The sequence below is a fragment of the Cetorhinus maximus genome, chromosome 19, assembly GCF_964194155.1.
Source record: "Cetorhinus maximus chromosome 19, sCetMax3.hap1.1, whole genome shotgun sequence".
NCBI classification, from domain to species: domain Eukaryota; kingdom Metazoa; phylum Chordata; class Chondrichthyes; order Lamniformes; family Cetorhinidae; genus Cetorhinus; species Cetorhinus maximus.
The window spans coordinates 79,244,559-79,265,406 of NC_135897.1; the positions used below are offsets into that span (position 1 = coordinate 79,244,559).

General features: G+C 43.8%; 1 protein-coding gene across 1 annotated transcript in view; it reads right to left on the reverse strand.

The window, feature by feature from the left end:
* The window catches only part of LOC144693960 (phospholipid scramblase 2-like), a 76,363-nt gene extending 61,532 nt beyond the window's left edge, over positions 1-14,831 (reverse strand). The window contains exon 1 of the mRNA XM_078564231.1: positions 14,454-14,831. The gene's annotated coding sequence lies outside the window, so the exon portion shown is untranslated. The remainder of the gene's footprint in view (positions 1-14,453) is intronic.
* Positions 14,832-20,848: the final 6,017 nt, after the last annotated feature.

Here is a 20,848-nt window from a genome sequence, read left to right on the forward strand (position 1 = left end):
TGATCATTTTTAGAAAGCAATTTCCTCCCTTTAAAAAAACAATTTAGTACGACTTGTATGGATTCATGTAGAGTTAGAAAAAAAGGTGTGGAGTTAGGTAGCAACAAGCTTTTTGTCCCCACAAAGAACACAATCCATGAGCCGAATGCCAAATTGCCACAGCTACTTTCACTGTACAACAACAACTTGTATTTATATTTAACATAGTAAAACATCCCAAGGTGCTTCACAGGAGTATTAAATGTGACACTGAGCCACATAGGGCAATATCATGACAGATGAGAAATAGCTTGGTCAACCATTGTAAGGAGCAATTAAAGGAGGAAAGAGAGATAGAAAAGGTGGAGAACTTATGGGATGAATTCCAGAGCTAAGGGCCTTAGCAGCTGGAGAGATTAAAATTGATGCTCAAAAGGCCAGAATTGGAGGAGTGCAAATATCTGACAGGCTTGTAGGCAGGAGGAGATTACAGAAATAAGGAGTCTTCAAATGAGGTCTCAGATACATACAGTACCTGAGGTGGATGGTGTTGCAAGTTCAGTTTACCAAATTTCAATTGCTGCCATTTGAACTCATCTATGAATTCAAAATCTTATCTACAAACTAAACAAGATCAAGTTGAATCAGACACAGCTTCATCCCTGTGTTGAGTTTGGCACAATGCTGAGCTCTTCTTCTATCACCTTCGCCTCCATGCCCACTTCTTTGGGCAGGACACCTCACAACAGGGCAGACCCTTTCTCCTGCCTTCAGATTTCTTGTTTTGCCTGAACTTCTCCATCTGACCTTTTGGCTGCTTTAGCTCTTTTCATTCAGAACTACTTCAATGGTATTGGCTGTTTCAATTCCTCTGTTCCCCTCACTCACTCAGTTCCCTCTGAACTTTCAGCACTTTGTTCTTTCAGATCCAACCCCAACAATGCCATTAAATCTGCAGACAAGGGTGGTCCTGTTCTTGTTTGGTGAACTGATCTCTGCATAGCGAAGCTGAATGCCAATCCTCAGAGACCTCTTCCTACTACGCTTGGACTGTGATCCCTTCGCTTATTTTGTATTCATTCATGGGATGTGGACGTCGCTGGCTGGGCCAGCATTTATTGTCCATCACTAGTTCCCCTTGAGAAGCTGGTGGGTGAGCTGCCTTCGTGAGCCGCTGCAGTCCGTGTGGTGTAAGTACACCCACAGTGCTGTTAGGAAGGGAATTCCAGGATTTTGACCCAGCGACAGTGAAGGAACGGTGATATATTTCCAAGTCAAGATGATGAGTGGTTTGGAGAGGAACTCCCAGGTGGTGGTGTTCCCATCTATCTGCTACCCTTGTCCTTCTAGATGGTAGGGGTCATGGGTTTGGAAGGTGCTGTCGAAGGGGCCTTGGTGAATTCCTGCAGTGCATCTTGTAGATGGTTGATAGTGGGGGATTCAGTGATGGTAATGCCATTGAACATCAAGGGGCGATGATTTGATTCTCTCTTGTTGGAGATGGTCATTGCCTGACACTTGGGCGGCACGAATGTTACTTGCCACTTGTCAGCTCAAGCCTGGATATTGTTCAGATCTTGTTGCATTTGGACATGGATTGCTTCAGTATCTGAGGAGTCGCAAATGATGCTGAACATTGTGCAATCATCAGCGAGCATCCCCACTTCTGATCTTATGATGGAAGGAAAGTCATTGATGAAGCAGCTAAAGATGGTTGGGCTGAGGACACTACCCTGAGGGACTCTTGCAGTGATGTCCTGGAGCTGAGATGACTGACCTCCAACAACCACAGCCATCTTCCTTTGTGCTAGGTATGACTCCAACCAGTGGAGAGTTTTCCCCCTGATTCCCATTGACTTCAGTTTTGCTAGGGCTCCTTGATGCCACACTCAGTCAAATGCGGCCTTGATGTCAAGCGCAGTCACTCTCACCTCACTTCGGGAGTTCAGCTCTTTTGTGCATGTTAGAACCAAGGCTGTAATGAGGTCAGGAGCTGAGGGGCCCTGGCAGAACCCAAACTGGGCATCAGTGAGCAGGTTATTGCTAAGTAAGTACTGCTTCATAGCACTGTTGAGTTCTTCCATTACTTTACTGATGATGGAGAGTAGGCTGATGGGCTGGTAATTGGCTGGACTGGATTTGTCCTGCTGTTTGTGTACATGACATACCTGGGCAATTTTCCACATAGCCGGGTAGATGCCAGTGCTGTAACTGTACTGGAACAGCTTGGCTAGGGGTGCGGCAAATTCTGGAGCACAAGTATTATTGCCAGGATATTGCCAGGGCCCATAGCCTTTGCAGTACCCAGTGCCTTCAGCCATTTCTTGATATCACGTGGAGTAAATCGAATTGGCTGAAGACTGGCATTTGTGGTGCTGGGGACCTCCGGAGGAGCCTAAGATGGATCATCCACTCGGCACTTCTGGCTGAAGATTGTAGCAAGTACTTCAGCCTTATCTTTTGCACTGATGTACTGGGCTCCTCCATCATTGAGGATGGGGATATTTGTGGAGCCCCCATCTCCAGTGAGTTGTTTAATTGTCCACCACCATTCATGACTGGATGTGGCAGGACTGCAGAGTTTAGACCTGATCCGTTGGTTGTGGGATCGCTTAGCTCTGTCTATCACTTGCCGTTTATGCTGTTTGGCATGCAAATAGCCCTGCGATCAACAAGATATCGATTTCAAGATTGTTACTGTCATTATCACCTCTGGAGATTTTCCTTTCATGGCCTCCAACCTCATAGGCTGGGATTTTCTGGCCTTGTCACGGGCGGGACTTGTTGTGGGTGAGGCAGTGCCCCAGCCAGAAGTCCATTGACTTGCGGTGGGACCGGATGATCCCGGGGGCAGGTGGGTGCGGAAAACCCCGCCCATAGTTCCCCAAGGCTGCATTATTCACTTCTACATCCTTCCCAAAATTTACAAACAGGACTGCCTTGGTAGATATATTGTCTCAGTCTGTACCTGCCCCACTGAACTGATTTCTTCCTATCGCAACTCCAATTTTTCTCCCTCACTCAGTCTCTCCCCTCCAACATCCACCACTCTTCTGATGCCCTCCACCACTGCAACGGTTTCCACTTTTCCATCCCTAACCACCTCCTTTTCATCAAGAGTATCCAATCCCTCTACACCTCCATCACCCACCAGGATAGCCTGAGGGTTCGCTGAAGAGAGACCCAACCAGCCTCCATCCACTACCTCCTCCCCTTGGCTGAATGTTCTCATATTGAACAACTTCTCCTTTGGCTCCACTCACTTCCTCTAAATAAAAGATGTTGCTAAGGGAACACACATGGGTCCAAGCTATGTGTGTATTTTTTTGTGGGATGTGTGAGATATTCTTTGTTCCTGTCCTCTGTATGCCCACTTCATCTCTTTTCGGTTCCTGGATGGCTGTGTCAATGCCATTTCCTGTTCTCACCACAAACTGCAAAATCTCTGCAACTTTGCTTCCAATTTTCACCCTTCCCTCAACTTTGCATGACCCATCTACGACACTTCCCTTCCTTGACTTCTCTGCCTCCATTTCTGGGCTATTAACCAATATACACTATAAGCCTACTGATCCTTACAGCTATCTTGACTACTTTCTCCCACCCTGCTTCCTATAAGGAATCTATTCTCCGAGTTTCTCCATCACCTCACATCTGTTCTGATGATGCTACCGGTGCTTCTGATATGCCTTCAACTTACTTTAACCACAGGTTCCCCTTCACAGTGGTTGACAGGAGCCTCAAATATGTTCATTCCATTTCCCGCTATTCTGCTTTCACCCTTTTCCTCCCTTCCAGAACCTCAATAGGGTTCTCCTTGACCTAGTCTTCCACCCCAACAGTCCCCACTGGGGAGATGGTGGCATACTGGTAATGTCACTGAGCTAGCAATTCTGAGAACTAGGCTAATTCTCTGGTGAAATGGGTTCAAATGCCACCACCACAGCAGCCAGTGGATTTGAAATCAATTAACAAATCTGGGCATTCAATGAATCAAGCACCTCCAGCGTGAAGTCTCTATCAAATACATATTCCCCTCCCCTCCTTTCCTTTTTCAGGATGATAATAGGACCATTCCCTCCACAACAACTCCAGTCAATCATCCCCAACAACCCCGCTCCTTCCCATGGCACTTTTGCCTACAAACCCGTGAAAAGCAACATCTGCCCTTTTGCCTTCCCCTTTCCCACCGTCCAAGGCCTCAAACACTTCCTCCCAGGTGAAACAGTAGTTGACTTGTACTTCTTTCAATTTAGTCTACATTTTCGCTGCTCACAATATAGTCTCCTCTACATTGGGAGGGCAAACGCAGATTGAGTGATTGTTTTGCGGAACACCTTTGTTCTGTCCACAAGTCTGAACTGAGCTTCTGGTCACCTATCATCCTCCCCACTCCCACTCTCACCGCTTTATCCTTGGTCTGCTACACTGTTCCAGTGAAACACAATGTAAACTCAAGGAACAACACATCATCTTTCCATAAGGCACCTTACAGCTCTCTGGGCTCAACATTGATTTAAACACGTTCCGATCAGAACCATTGTCCCCACTTTTCCAGACGGCAGCTGTTGGTGACAATTCTGCTTTACCCATTCACAATTCCACTAGGCCCATCCTTTGTTTCTTTACATATCCCATTACCATCTCCTTTTGTCTCGCACCATCATTCCTTTTGTTATTTAACCTCTCCTGCCTTCCACCCTTTCACAATCCTTCCCTTGTATTCTTCCCACTACCATACAACCTTTCCCCCGCCCACCTCTACTTTGCTTAAAACCTGTTACATGCCTATTTCTAGTTCTGATTATAGGTCATCAACACTGTAATTCTGGGCAGCAATTTTGTTTTGGGTTCAGGACTCCAATGCTGGGACCAAATGCAGGTCATGACCTCGCACTGTGTCAGAAATAGTCACCCAATTAGATTTTCCAAAGAATGACCAATTAAAGGCCAGAGAGCATGCCTGTCAGCCAATTAAGGCTGATAGGAGACTCTCCACCATGGTAAGAATGACAATGTGCCCTTCTCAGCACTTTTAAAAGTTTTGAAAATAAAAATGGTCACAGCGTTCTGCATTGACAGTGCTGGTGGGGATGGTGGTGGGGAAGCTTTAAATTATTTTTCACCGCTGGGCCCCTGTTCAGCCACCTATTGACAGGAAAATTCCAGTTGGTGTGGCAGAAGGACCTTAATTGCTTCAACTGGCTACCCACCGCTTGCTTAGAGAATTGTTTCAAACAAAAACCACAAAGAGGCAGTCCAGCCTACGAGGAGGTCAGAAATTTGACTTTGCTTGTCACAGAAGTTTTCTTTAGTAAGAAATATTAAAAGTTGCGGATAAATACAGTATTGGAGGATGTTTGAAACAACTATACCAAGGGACTAACCTGATGAAGGTTCTAATGAAAGGTCACAGGCCTGAAACGTTAATTCTGTTTCTCTCTCCATAGATGCTGCCTGACCTGCTGAGTATTTTCTGCATGTTCTGTTTTTATTTCAGATTTCCAGCATCCACAGTACTTTGCTTCTGTTTAAATTTACACTGAATTACAAATGAGCTAAAATAAAGTGTACCTTAATCTGCACCCAGCAGCAATTATTTCTGAAAGAGATGCACAAACCTGCGGCTTTGCAAAAGTTAAGACGGTTAATTGAACTGTAAGAGTGTTTGTGAGAACCCAGGTGTGAACTGCTTCAGCACCTTAGTTTAACTGTTAAAGCCAAGGTCAGGATGGCTGGGATAGAACGAAGAATTAGATTCTAGCTCACTCCAGGTATGAACATTCTGATCTCTAAAAAGTCACACTTCTTTCTATCTCAAGTTATAGCGCCTTCACACAGCAGCAATCAAACACAGAAGGAAATCACACCTAAGTTCATGTTAGGCTTCATACTAAGAATAATGGTATTTCATTCAAGAAACTCGTTCACAACTCATTGGCTGAATTGCAATGTAACGGACATCAAAAAATTCATTTATAAGCTAAGCAATCAAGTTAAAAAGATGGAAACATGTAGCAATCATATTAACAAAAAGCAGACAAAATCAGGAGGTAACAGGGAAGTGATGAACAAGATATTAATTAGATGGAACGATGAATGAAAACTATACTGAAATTACAAATCAATACATCATTCCTACATTACAGGCACTGAAGTACATATAAATGCCACCATTTAAATACTTAGTTGAGGACTTGAACCATGTAAGGGATATGGCTACATCGGTACGATTCTGTCCTGCCTCTTATGGGGGTGAGTTTAGTCAAACTTTTGAGTTGCCTTGGTTTTACTGGGCATGGTGGGGATAACAGTTCTGAAGTTGGGTAGATTGCTTAAGGAATTTTCCAAACTTAATACAACTATTTAATAGATATTAACTCTTATTTGTAGAGTCTCAAGTTTGTGACATAAAGGGCAATCTGGTTTCATTAGGATTGGTTCACAGTTTTGTTATGATTATTGAGCAATGCACAAAACAGTTATTAATTAAATTAAAATTGTAGTTGTGATCCAATTCTTTTCTCTTAACCTTTTGCCCTTTAGGACATCAGCAGTCTATTTTACATTATTGGCCAAGTCAGGATTTCATCATCCCAATGATTGCAAACTACAATAGCCCATTTGAATTGTCTGATGCATTTCCTTTTTAGTTTTATTTCCAGTTTTTAATGCAAATTTTGTGACACAATATAAGGAGTCCTTTAACTGAAGCTGAGTTTATTAGTTTCATAGACAATTAGTGCAGCTTTTCATTAAAACAGCTATTAAATCAGATTTACAAAGTCTTTTATAATGATATAAGAAAATGCTGGTAAAACTCAGCAGGTCTGGCAGCATCTGTGGAGAGAGAACACGCTTGTCCCTCCACAGATGCTGCCAGACCTACTGAGTTTTACCAGCATTTTCTATTTTTATTTCAGGTTTCCAGCATCTGCAGTATTTTGCTTTTATTTTACAAAGTCTTTTATTGTTCATACACACAGCAAAAGATTGACTAAAGGAGCATTTAATTGTGTTGGCGATTACTTTCATTTCCTGTCCTGGGCGTTCTACTCAGAAATCTCCTTTTAACAATGAGATTCCTCATTTCGTCTTCCCTCTTCTCTAGCTAGAGTTGCCAACTTTCCCGAATCACCGGGAAGTCTACCGGAATGGGGCAAGGATCTCCTAGACAAGTCTAGGCAATTGTTGTGCTTTAAATTTCCTGCCTAATGCCCCTATTGTTTTTCAATGCTAAAGGAAGAACCAGGAGCACTCCTGTGCTGGGAACAATACGACGGTGGAGAGCTCATGGGGAAATGATGAGTAGGGACCAAGATCAAGGAGAAAAAGAAAGAGACTGGTTAGTGAGAATGGTGGTCAGGAATCAAGAGAGAACTTGAGTATTGTGGAAAAAAGAGACATGTTGAAGCTTTTCATCTTGCACTCATCAGGACACTCACAAGAATACCAATATAAGGGGAAAACAACAATTTATACTGTATGTGAAGTAATATTAATATAAGTAGGTTCCAGTACATGCAAATGCACCACATTGCGAGCCCAACTGACAATCTTAAATTGGTTGTCTGCGTAATTCTTAGCACACTGAGAATTATTTAGCAAATGTTGTTCAATCACAGAATCACATCGAATGTTGGACACTGTGTTTTGAGTTTAGCAAGCACGGGCTGGTTGGGTATGGTCTGTACCTTGCCTGTTGTGAACAGTACCTGGGACATGCTGTTAGATACAAACCACTAGTCTTTAGGACATACAGCCTACATACCTAGCATCGCTCTGGCACTGAAATTCATACACCACATTTCTCATTTGTGTGAAAGGCAGAATGTCTTTTTGACTTGATGGCAGCATCCTGTTAGTGGTGAATACCATTTGTTGCTACTGTATAGTAGCAGCGTGAAACAGCTAGCTTCACCCATCGCTCAAATTTTTGAGGTACCTTGTCCTTCCAGGGTAACCTGAGGTAGACTGGACATTTTTCAGGGCTGAAAGTGACAGCTTTAGGTCCATTCATGAATGTTCATGATATACAGCATGAAATGATCTGATCAGAGCAGCCACAGTATGTGTTTGAAGCTCCCTATTTCAGTACCAAGCTTGCACAGTAGCCTCATAAGATCATTTCGCGCAGTATATCATGCAAGTTCATCAATGGGCCTAAAGCCACCATTTGTTGCCCATCCTTAATCACCCTTGAACTGAGAGGCTTCTCAGATCATTTGATTCAGGTTGACCTGAGCCAGATGGTTTTGACGTGCAAAGTTCAAATATAGATCGTGAGATTCCTCGTTCAGAGTTATCACCTTCACACAGAACCTGAGTCCAAACCAGAGACTAAGGAGAGAGATGTGATGACATTTACAGATGTCACACGGTCAAGGTCACATGCTTAGAACACCACGCAGTGACCCTCCTGGACTGCCTCAAAACAGAGTTGGTAATCCTACTCATTCTTTTAAATAACCATGCTTTTCGGTCATTGCCAGGTTTGAGCAAAATAGGTTGAATTTATATTGCACTAATGGGAGATGGTTTCTTGGAGAGGGGAGGGTGGTGGGTCTAATACCTCGCGGCTTCAGGACACTTAAATAATTTCTGATTTATACTGCAATTGTTATTATTATACTGCATTGATATACATCATAAATTACACTCTATCAATGAACATGGCAGTGTAAATGCAGCTACATAGAACTAATGTAAAAGACATACTCAAAGGATTTACCTTTGGTTGGTACCTGGAACCACAATTTTATCGATGTAAGCTGTTGAATAAATTCCATGACTCAGTGGGCCATGAAAAAAGACTTGCATTTATATCGTGCCTTTCACAACCACTGGGCATCCCAAAGCACCTTATAGCCAATGAAATGCTTTTTGAAGTGCAGACATTGTTGTAAAGGAGGAAACACCATAGCCAATTAATGCTCAGCAAGCTCTCACAAACATCACTGTGATAATCAACAGATAATCAGTTTTTTGAAGTTGATTGAGGAGCACATATTGGCCAGGACACTGAGGTAACGTCACAGGAAAGTTTACATCCACCGGAGAGACCAGACAGTGCCTCGGTTAACATCTCATCCAAAAGACAGCATCTCTGACAGTGCAGCATTCCCTCAATAATGTACTGGTGTGTCAGCTTTGATTTTTGTGCTCAAGTTACAGATTGGGTCTTGAACCTACCAACTTCTAATGCAACAGTAAGACATAAGACATAGGAGCAGAAATTAGGCCATTTGGCCCATCGAGTCTGCTCCGCCATTCAATCATGGCTGATAAGTTTCTCAACCCCATTCTCCCACCTTCTCCCCGTAACCTTTGATCCCCTTACCAATCAAGAACATATCTATCTCAGTCTTAAATACACTCAATGACCTGCCCTCCACAGCCTTCTGTGGCAATAAATTCCATAGATTCACCACTCTCAGGCTAAAGAAGTTTCTCCTCATCTCTGTTCTAAAAGGTCTTCCCTTTACTCTGAGGCTGTGCCCTCGGGTCCTAGTCTCTCCTACTAATGGAAACATCTTTCCCACGTCCACTCTATCCAGGCCTTTCAGTATTCTGTAAGTTTCAATCAGATCCCCCCTCATCCTTCTAAACTCCATCGAGTATAGATCCAGAGTCCTCAAACGTTCCTCATATGTTAAGCCTTTCATTCCTGGGATCGTTCTCGTGAACCTCCTCTGGACCCTCTCCAGGGCCAGAACATCCTTCCTGAGATACAGGGCCCAAAATTGCTCACAATGTTCTAAATGTGGTCTGACCAGAGCCTTATAAAGCCTCAGCAGCACATCCCTGCTTTTATATTCTAGTCCCCTCAAAATAAATGCCAACATTGCATTTGCCTTGCTAACTACCGACTCAACCTGCAAGTTAAGCTTAAGAGAATCCTGGACTAGGACTCCCAAGTCCCTTTGCACTCCAGATTTCTGAATTCTCTCCCCATTTAGAAAATAGTCTATGCCTCTATTCTTCCTACCAAAGTGCATGACCTCACACTTCCTTACGTTGTATTCCATCTGCCACTTCTTTGCCCATTCTCCTGACCTGTCCAAATCCTTCTGCAGCCTCCCCACCTCCTCAATACTACCTGTCCCTCCATCTATCTTTGTATCATCTGCAAACTTAGCCAGGATGCCCTCAGTTCCTTCATCTAGATCATTAATGTATAAAGTGAAAAGTTTGGTCCCAACACTGACCCCTGTGGAACTCCACTAGCCACCGGCCGCCATTATGAGAAGGACCCCCTTATCCCCACTCTCTGACTCCTGCCAGACAGCCAATCTTCTATCCATGCTAGTACCTTGCCTCTAACACAATGTGCTCTTATCTTACTGAGCAGCCTCCTGTGCGGCACCTTGTCAAAGGCCTTCTGGAAGTCCAAGTAGATAACATCCATTGGCTCTCCTTTGTATAACCTACTCATTACCTCCTCAAAGAATTTTAACAGATTTGTCAGGCATGACCTCCCCTTGATGAAACCATGCTGACTTTGCCCGATTTTACAATGCACTTCCGAGTATTCTGAAATCTCATCCTTAATAATGGACTCTAAAATCTTACCAAAGAATATTACCAACAGAGCCACAGCTAACACCTTTATATGCTGCTAGTTTCACAAATTAAATTTGCGACCTGTGCTAAATTAGGCAATCTCCATGGGCAGAATTTTCAGGTCGGGGAGTGGGTGCCGGCTGCATGCCCGCCGAACTGTCAAAGGCCTATTCAGGCCATTTAAAAACTAACTAAGCCAATAAACTGAGCTGCCCGTCCAACCTTAAGGCGAAGAACCCAGGCGGCCTTCACATTTTTCATGGAACCTCATCCACGGGCGGGATGAGGTTTCATGAAGTGTTTATAAATTGAATAAAAATTTTTGAAAAATTCATTGACATGTCCCAGCTCATTTGACACTGTCACATGAGGGTACATGTCTTAAAACTTTTTCTTTTCTTTATTCAGCTTTTTAAAACTAATCTCCCGGAGGTCCCTCAGGGAAATTTCTGCGCTCTTTCACGTACATGCTCAGGGCTCAGGCCCCAACTCAGGGAATCCCCCCCACCCGCACAGGGAGCGCACAGCGCTCCTGGGCGCACGTCAAGCTGGGTGGGCCTTAATTGTCCCGCCCACGTAAAATGGTGGCGCCGATCGGGTTCATGCCCATCCCCGCACAACTGCCCCGACAGGGGGAAAGTTCTCCGTCACGAAAATTACAGTGGGCACCTTAATATCCCTGGATAAGGAAGAGAGAAATAAAATTCATTTTAGGTATCCTACTCTTTAACAGCTTTAAATGTTTGTGATGGGGTTGTGATGCGGCCAGATTTGTGTTCATCTGTAATACCATTACATATTATCTGGGCTCCTACATAAACAGATACCATTTGGTAAAATATTGGAAAGTTGTTACCATTTGTGGAGTCTGTGCTAATTGAGTCACTACCTGTACAGAGGAATAAGGGATTAGGACTCATGCACAACGATACAAACAGAAAATGGGCTGTTCGGAAAAACTAACATACTGAATTTTCAGTGAAATGAACACTATCATATAATATAGCCTGTTGAAGCAGGAAAGCATATTTAAGAATGTGATTGATGCCACTGATGGATACTGAATTGTTTTTATTCTTTCATGGGATGTGGGTGTCGCTGGCATGGCCAGCATTTGATGCCCATCCCTAATCACTCTCGAACTGAGTGGCTTCTCAGGCCGTTTCAGAGCACAGTTAAGAGTCAATCACATTGCTATGGGTCTGGAGTCACATGTAGGCTAGGACATGGGGAGAATTTTCCACCCCGCTGGGAGGGTTGTGTGGGGGCGGGTTGTGCAGGGGCGGGTACGGACCTGATTGGCGCCCCTGATCGAGTCTGTGCCACCAATTTTACGTGGGCAGGCCAATTAAGGCCAGCCCAGCATGACACGCACCCGCAAGTGCTGTGCGCCCCCTGTCCAGGCAGGGGGGTGGGGGGGGGGGCGGTGGTGGGGGGGCGATTCCCTGAGACAGGAGTGCTGCACGTGAAAGAGCACAGAAATCTTCAAGTTTCAAGTTTGAAAAATTTTAAGAAAGAACAAAAAATTTGAGCTGGGACATGTCAATGAACTTTAACGAAAAACTTTATTTAATTTATAAACCCTTCATGAAGCCTCATCCCATCTGTGGATGAGCTTCCATGAAAAATGCGAAGGCCGCCTGGGCTCTTCTCCTGCCCCCCCCGCCAACCTTAAGTTTGGACGGGCAGTTTTCTCGATAGGTTTAATTAGTTAATTAATGGCCATAACAGGCCTTTGACAGTTCGGCGGGTGCACAGCTGATCCGGCTGCGCGCCCGCCGAACTGAAAATCTAAATGACGCGCGGTGATGTCGGGATGCACGCGCCGAACCGAGAATTCTGTCCCATGTAAGAATAGCAGAGTTCCTTCCCTAAAGGACATCAGTGAATCAGATGGGTTTTTAACGACAATCAAAGATTGGCAATATCTACAGCTTCATGTTTTTTGTAGCCATTGAGAAATACATAAAAGAACTGGCTTGGGTGTCATTCTCATCACACTCAATTCTAGATTGACAACCACAATTTATTGCCATTATTAAAGGAAGAAAGTCAAATCATTGAGGTCAAATGCAAAAATAGAAGTTTGATGTCAGAGTAAAGCTATCTCTGCCACAAATATGCGCTTCCATCTTAGTGGGCACCAATCCACTGCATAAGTATGACATTCACATTGCACACGCAAGCTGCCACTACAATGTGCCATTAAAGACTAAATTCTAAACAGTTCTGTGCTGTTGCATGAAGGCCTCAATACACAGTAAATGGAAGGGCACTGAGGAGTGTGGAGGAACAAAGGGATCTGGGAGTTCAGATACATAATTCCCTGAAAGTGGCGTCACAGGTAGACAAGGTTGTAAAGAAAGCTTTTGGCATACTGGCCTTCATAAATTAAAATATTAAGTATAGGAGTTGGGATGTTATGATGAGGTTGTATAAGACATTGGTGAGGCCAACTTTGGAGTATTGTGTGTAGTTCTGGTCGCCTAACTACAGGAAGGATATCAGTAAGATTGAGAGAGTGCGGAGAAGATTTACTAGGATGTTGCCGGGTCTTAAGGAGTTGAGTTACAGGGAAAGATTAAACAGGTTAGGACTTTATTCCTTGGAGCGTAGAAGAATGAGGGGAGATTTGATAGAAGTTTACAAAATTGTGAGGGGTATAGACAGAGTAGATGCGAGTAGGCTCTTCCCACTTAGATTAGGAGAAATAAACACGAGAGGACATGGCTTTAGGGTGAAAGGGGAAAGGTTTAGGGGGAACATTAGGGGGAACTTCTTCACTCAGAGAGTGGTGAGAGTGTGGAACTAGCTACCATCTGACGTGGTAAATGCGGGCTCACTCTTAAGTTTTAAGAATAAATTGGATAGATACATGGATGGGAGAGGTCTGGAGGGTTATGGACTAGGTGCAGGTCAATGGGACTAGTGGAATAATATTTCGGCACAGACTAGAAGGGCCGAATGGCCTGTTTTCTGTGCTGTAGTGTTCTATGGTTCTATGGTTCTTATGGATGAGTTGCCTTTCACCAATAGTCCACATTCTTTTGCATGAGGTAAAACTCCCAGCAGCACAACATTTTTCACTGCGATAGCAAGCCTGGCGTGTAAAAGGCACAGCAGGGGGAGAGAAATGGGAAAGGAGGGGGATAGAAAAGCTAATTAGAGAGAAGGGTCTTTAGGAGTCTTCTAAAAGTTGGAAGGGAAATGGTGAGGTGAGGGTGTGAATTACAAAAGTAATGACTTAGGTCATTAAAAAAAAACTGCCAACAGCAGGAGTGCAGAAAATGCTGATATCTAGACAGAGACAATGTGTACAGAAATGGGTTGGATAAGAGATGAGTATTGTAAACTAAAATCACAAGACTGCCCAGACTTCAGATTTTTGCAAAAAACAATCACATTTCCCTGCAGACTTTGTGTGGGGAGTTTCAACAGGAAACATCTGTTTTTCACCACAATTAACAAAATTGAAGTCCCAGAAATATGTCCAAGCTGCTGGTTATTAATTATGCAAGAAGGGGCATGTATTACTCACTTTTGTTTTTTTAAAAAAAGGGAACCCACTGAATCAAATGTATTTTTTTCTCCATCAAAGGCAACCCTTCATTCTGAAGAGCCATGGAAACCTTCCCTCGGGTTGGTGGGAGATTATTGTCACTTTACAGTGAACCTGTGCCAAGGGCGTTGCCAGCGTTTACAGGAAGAAAGTGGAAGGAGAGTGAGCCTTTGCCCCTCTGCCCACAGCGTTCAATTGGCTGAAAATACATTAAAAAGTGATCATTCCGACCATGTGCGCCGAAACAACACAGCCTAACCAGGAGATCCATCCTCCCCACTGTCTTGACCTGTCCACGGACACACACTGATCAACCCCGTCGCTCATGTTACAAATCGGGGCACTTGCTTACCTGTCTGCAGACACTCGATCCGCCACTCCTACCACGGGCTTCGGAATCCTTCTGTGAAACTAGGGACGGCGGCACCAGATCATATCCTGATATTTGCTGGAAGAAACTGGCATGGGCGGTCCTTTGGAGCACGCCTGGTGAAAAGCTGGCGATATTGTCAGGGGAGAGAGAGGACAATAGTCTCAGAACAGGAAGCCAACAGAAACATCAAAAACAAAAACAAAAACCAGAATACCTGGAACAACTCAGCAGGTCTGGCAGCATCTGCGGAGAGGAACACAGTTAACCTTTCGAGTCCGAATGACCCTTCAACAGAACACACACACACAGAACATCACATTTCAAGTCTGACGTTTCCTTTTCCTTTAAATGGCACTACTAGCGGCAGCCAAATCATCGCTGAAGCAAGTAGTGCACATTTAATCTTTGCCAGTGCAATAGTGGTGAACCGGTTTATCTGATAAACCGATTAAATTACCATATCAGCAGATTTAATTAGAGCACCATTGTTTTGTTCAGCACATAACAGGATGCAGTTGTAACCACAAACTTTTCAAAGATACTCCGCATGATGAGCTTGATTAGTTTACATCATTCCTTACTGCAAAATAATCACTTTTAGACCATTTAACCCATTAGACAATTTAGCTGACAAAAGCTCTATTCCACATATACAGGATTGGATGATGGGAAAAATGGAGGCTTATGGCAGATACCGAGGGCTCAAAACAGTGGAAGCCCTGGAGGAGTATAGAATGTATAGGGGGGAACTTAAAAAGGAAATTAGGAGAGCAAAAAGGGGGCATGAAAAAACATTGGCAGGCAAAATAAAGGAAAGTCCAAAGTTATTTTACAAGTACATTAAGAGTAAGAGGATAACTAGGGAAAGAGTAGGGCCAATTACCATAGTGGTAATTTGTGTGTGGAGCCGGAAGACATAGGTAGGTTTTTAAATGAATACTTTGTGTCGGTGTTCACAATTGAGAGGGACGATGTGGGTATGGAAATCAGGCAGAAGGACTGTGATATAATTGAAGAAATTAGCATAGAAAGGGAGGAGGTTCTATGTCATCTGGCAGGCTTAAAAGTAGATAAATCTCCAGGCCCAGATGAAATGTATCCAGGCTGTTGAGTGAGGCAAGGGAGGAGATAGCAGGGGCACTGGCAATAATAGTCAATACCTCTTTGGCCTCAGGAGTGGTGCCAGAGGACTGGAGGACAGCCAATGTGGTACCGTTATTCAAGAAGGGAGGAAGGGATAAACCAGGGAATTACAGGCCTGCAAGTCTAACCTCAGTGGTGTGGAAACTATTGGAAGCAATCCTGAGGGACAGAATCAATCTACACTTGGAGAGTCAGGGATTAATCAGGGACAGTCAGCATAGTTTTGTTAAAGGGAAATCATCTCTGACCAATTTGATTGAATTTTTCGAAGAGGTGACCGGGTGTGCAGATGAGGGCAACGCATTTGATGTAGTCTACTTGGACTTCAGCAAGGCTTTTGATAAAGCCCCGCATGGGAGACTGATAATGAAGGTAAGAACCCATGGGAATTTGGCAAATTGGATCCAGAATTGGCTGAGTGACAGGAAGCAGAGGGTGATGGTCGAGGGGTGTTTTTGTGATTGGATGCCTGTGTCCAGTGGGGTTCCACAGGGATCGGTGTTGGGTCCCTTGCTGTTTGTGGTATATATAAACGATTTAGAGTTGAATGTAGGGGGGTTGATCAGTAAGTTTGCAGATGACACGAAAATTGGTGGGGTGGTAAATAGTAAGGAGGATAGCCTTAGATTACAGGAGGATATGGATGGGCTGGTCTGATGGACTGATCAGTTGCAAATGGAATTTAATCCAGATAAATGTGAGGTGATGCACTTGGGCAGGACAAACATGGCACAGGAATACACGATGAATGGTAGGACCTTGGGAAGTACCGAGGATCAGAGGGACCTTGGTGTGCATGTCCACTGGTCCTTTAAGGTAGCGGGACAGGTAGATAAGGTGATTAAGAAGGCATATGGGATACTTGCCTTTATTAGCTGAGGCATAGAATATAAGAGCAGAGAGGTTATTCTGGAACTGAAATGCTGGTTAGGCCACAGCTAGAGTATTGCGTGCAGTTCTGGAATCCGCATTATAGGAAGGATGTGATTGCACTAGAGAGAGTGCAGAGGAGATTTACCAGGATGTTGCCTGGGCTGGAGAGTTTTAGTTATGAGGTGAGATTGAATAGACTGGTGTTATTTTCCTTGGAGCAGAGGAGATTGAGGGAGAACGTGATTGAGGTGTATAAAATTATGAGGGGCATAGATAGGATAGACAGGAAGGAACTTTTCCCCTTGGTGGAGGGATCAACAACCAAGGGGCATAGATTTAAGGCAAGGGGCAGGAGGTTTAGAGGGGATGTGAGGAAGAATTATTTCACCCAGAGGGTGGAGGGAATCTGGAACTCACTGACTGAAAGGGTGGTAGAGGCAGAAACCCTCATAACATTTAAGAAGTATTTGGATGCGCACTTGCGATGCCATGGCACACAAGGCTATGGGCCTAGTGCTGGAAAATGTGATTAGAATAGTTAAGTACTTGTTTGACTGGCACAGACCGAAGGGCCTTTTTCTGTGCTGTAGACCTCTCTGACTCTATAGCTAAAAACAGCCAGAAATGGAACCTTCAAGGACTTCAGCCTCATTGACTGTCACATCAGCCCTTTAGGTGTCCAATGGAAATGTGCTAGCCACTTAATTTAGTTTATTCCTCAATGGTGGGCAATTGGGAGGGTGCTTTCAATAGTTTGTGTTTTAGATGAGTGCTATAACTAAGTAAATATAGATGTGTTTTTCATGAAGCGCTGACAATTTATTCTGGAGACACTCTAAGCTCTCCCATGCTTAGGTCTTAGATGATCCATTCCATAATTCTTCTTCTCATAACTTGGAAGGGCTAAACCCTTCAATGCAACATAATTGTGTAGCACACAGCAGCCAACAATAATTCCTGAGATGTACAGTAGACTGTGTTCACTGCTCACAATGTTGTCTCCCCTACATTAGGGAGACCAAATACAGATTGGCTGATGGCTTTGCCGAACACCATTGCTCAGTTCGCAAACATGGCCCTGAGCTCCCGGTCACTTCCCATTTTAATTCTCCTCCCCACTCTGACCTCTGTGCTCAGCTGTCCACACTGGGACATGGGCGTGGTGAAACATGAAAAATCGTCCCCACACAAGGGAGCATCAAGAACTAGAGAGCACAGATTCAAAATAATTGGCAAAGGGAGTAAAAGTGATGTGAGGAAATCTTTTTTCACCCAGAGGATGGTTAGAGTCTGGAATGAACTTCCTGAGAGTGTGGTGGAAGCAGGTTCGATTGAGGTATTCAAAAGGGAATTAGATTGCTACCTGAAGAGAAAGAATGTGCAAGGTTATGGGGATAAGGCAGGGGAGTGGGACTAAATAGAATGCTCTTTCAGCGAGCCAGTGCAGATTTGATGGGCTGAATGGCCTCCTTCTGCACTGAAAAGACTCTGTGGTTCTGTTCCAATGCTGATGAGGCATTTCACAGCCTCCCCGACTCAACATTGAGTTCAACAGTTTCGGATTAAAAGCACTGCTCCCATTGTTTGGACAGCAGGTACTGACAATGATTCTGCCTGTTTCCATTTGCACCTTCTGTAGACACATTATTTTGTTCCTTTACTTGTCCCATTACCACTCCCTTTCCTTTCCACCATCATCACTTTTGTCATTTAATCTCTCCTGCTTGCCGCCCTATCACACATCTTCCCTTTTGCTCCTTCTGCCCCTCCCCTACCCCACTTTCCCTCTTTCTGTATCTGCTTAAACCTGCTAAATTTATAAGATTTTCTAATTCTGATGAAAGATCAAAAAAAATGAATTGTTAACTGTTTCTTTCCCCACAGATGCAGCCAGGCTTGCTGAATATTTCTAGCACTTTTTTTGTTCATGGTACTAATAATTCTTGAAAGCCTTTTGTCATGGACAAATTTAGGTATTCCTTTTTATTTGCCCATGATCAATATATTTGTATGTGAATGTGTGTATTTTCTTACTGTCAGAGTGGTTGACTCAATCTTAATAACCTAGCAACAACATTTTGTATATTTAAAAATGAAGGTTATTTTGTTAACAAAAACATGACATCTCACTCACTCACCCATACTATCACAAACACAGAAAATTGGTTACAGATGAAGATAAAACAGTAATTGTAAAAATAAAATTCAACTCAGTCTCTATTTTTGTGCAGCCTGATGTTTCTTAGTTGAGTTGATGCATTGGTTGTGGTGAAGGTATTGAAAAAACAGAAATTTCTCAGTAGCAGTGAAGGTTCTTATAGTTGATCTGCCCAGAAGTGGATTTCTCAGGTCCACTTGAAGGTGGAACAAGTTTGAGGAGAGAGTGCTTCTCTCTCTTTCCAGATATTATATTTAGATACTTCTGGCTGCTTAGCTGACTACCACAGTCTGATGGCTTTACGTGCAGGACTCTCTCTGTGATGGAATTATCTTGAAAAAGCCTGGAAGCCAGTCTGAATTTCTGCAATATTGTTTAGCAGGGAGCAAAGATGTCCATCGTATCACGTGACCTCACATGAAGTGTCAAGTCATGGCCCAAATAAGGTATTGTGATAATTCATTAAGCAGCCTGGATCATTTTTCTGTCTGTGATTTTAGTCAGCCTAAGGCCTTTGTTTGAAAGGTACCAGCATGTTCTAATGAAGGTGTCGATGGGGTTTTGTTCACCTTTTGGTCTGACAGACATTGAGTCAGTATCAGAAAGAGTATCCTCTTTGTTCACTTTGAAGACAAGATAGGTTCAAGCCACAGGAAAATCTGGTAACCCTTGGAAAGTGCCTTGATTTTTCAGCCTTTTAAATATGTAGCTTTTTAAAAATATAGGGAAGAAATTTCGGGGCGGGGGGGTTCGACGATGCGTAAAATGATGCGCGGTGACATTGGGCGGGCATCCCAACGTCACCACGCGTCATTTAGATTTTCAGTCCAGCGGGCGCACAGCCAAGTCGGTTGCGCACCCGCCAAACTGTCAAAGGCCTATTGAGGCCAGTTAAAAACTAATTGAACTAATAAAATGAGCTGCCCGTCCAACCTTAAGGTTGACGGGCAGGCGAGGAGCCCAGGCGGCCTTGGCATTTTTCATGGAACCTCATCCAAGGGCAGAAATTCATTGACATGTCCCAGCTCAACTGTCCAGGGGACATGTTTTAAAAGTTTTTAATTTCTTTGTTTAGATATTTAAAATTTAAACTAATCTCCCTGAGGCACCTTGGTGCTCGGGGAGATTTCTGTGCTCTTTCGCGTGTATGCGCGTAAAAGCGCAGGTCATGACTCAGGGAATCTCCCCCCCCCCCACCCGCACAGGGAGCGCTCAGCACTTCCGGGTGCGTGTCACGCTGGGCGGGCCTTAATTGGCTCGCCCACGTAAAATGGTGGTGCGGACCCGATTGAAGGCATCGATCGGGTTCGCGCCTGCTCCTGCCCACCCCCACACAACCCCTCCGACGGGGGGGTTAAAATTCTGCCCATAGCTCCTAAAGGGTCACAATATTGTCATACCGGCACTGGCATGACATTTCATACGTTGTACTGCAGGGATCTATTATGATACAAGAAATGGTACTTGTACATACAGATTACTTGCTTTATTAAACCTAGATGGATTCTAGGACCTGGTAGTTGGTTGCTGGGAATGTATCATCAGCCGGGTTGTCGGGCAATTATCAATCCAAATGCAATATTCTGTCTCATCAACGTAGGTGTGATGGTACAAATGAGTCATAGATGTTCTTCAGATAGCATTCATTCACTGAAAAACTATATGATTTTCATCAAACACTGGCTGCTAAATGAATAAAATGATATCCCCCCCCTGTTCATAATATTGATGGGGTTCTAATATGGGGCTTCCAATGTCACTTAAATAACATCAATTGTTGCAAGGAGCACCCTTCTACTAGCAAAACAGAAAACATTAATTTAAAGTGATTGGCAAAAGATGCAACAGCGACATGAGGGGAATCTTTTTTTTTGGTGCAGCAAATGCTTAGGATCTGGGATGCACTGCTGAGAGTGTGGTGGAGGCCGATTCAATTGTGGGATTCAAAAGAGAATTGGATAATTATCTGCAGAGAATAAAGTTGCACGGCTACAGGGAAAGGGCAGGGGACTGGGTTCAATTGAATTGTTCTTGCAGAGAGCTGGCATGTACGCAATGGGCTGAATGGTCTCTTTTTGTGCTATAACCACTCTATGCTTCCATGATTTTGTGCTAATCTCTGAAAGTTTGCTGTTCAATATTGGTGTTTGGCAGAGTCCACAGGGAAGTAGATCATAGGATTGGTGTCTTCTAGTTCTCC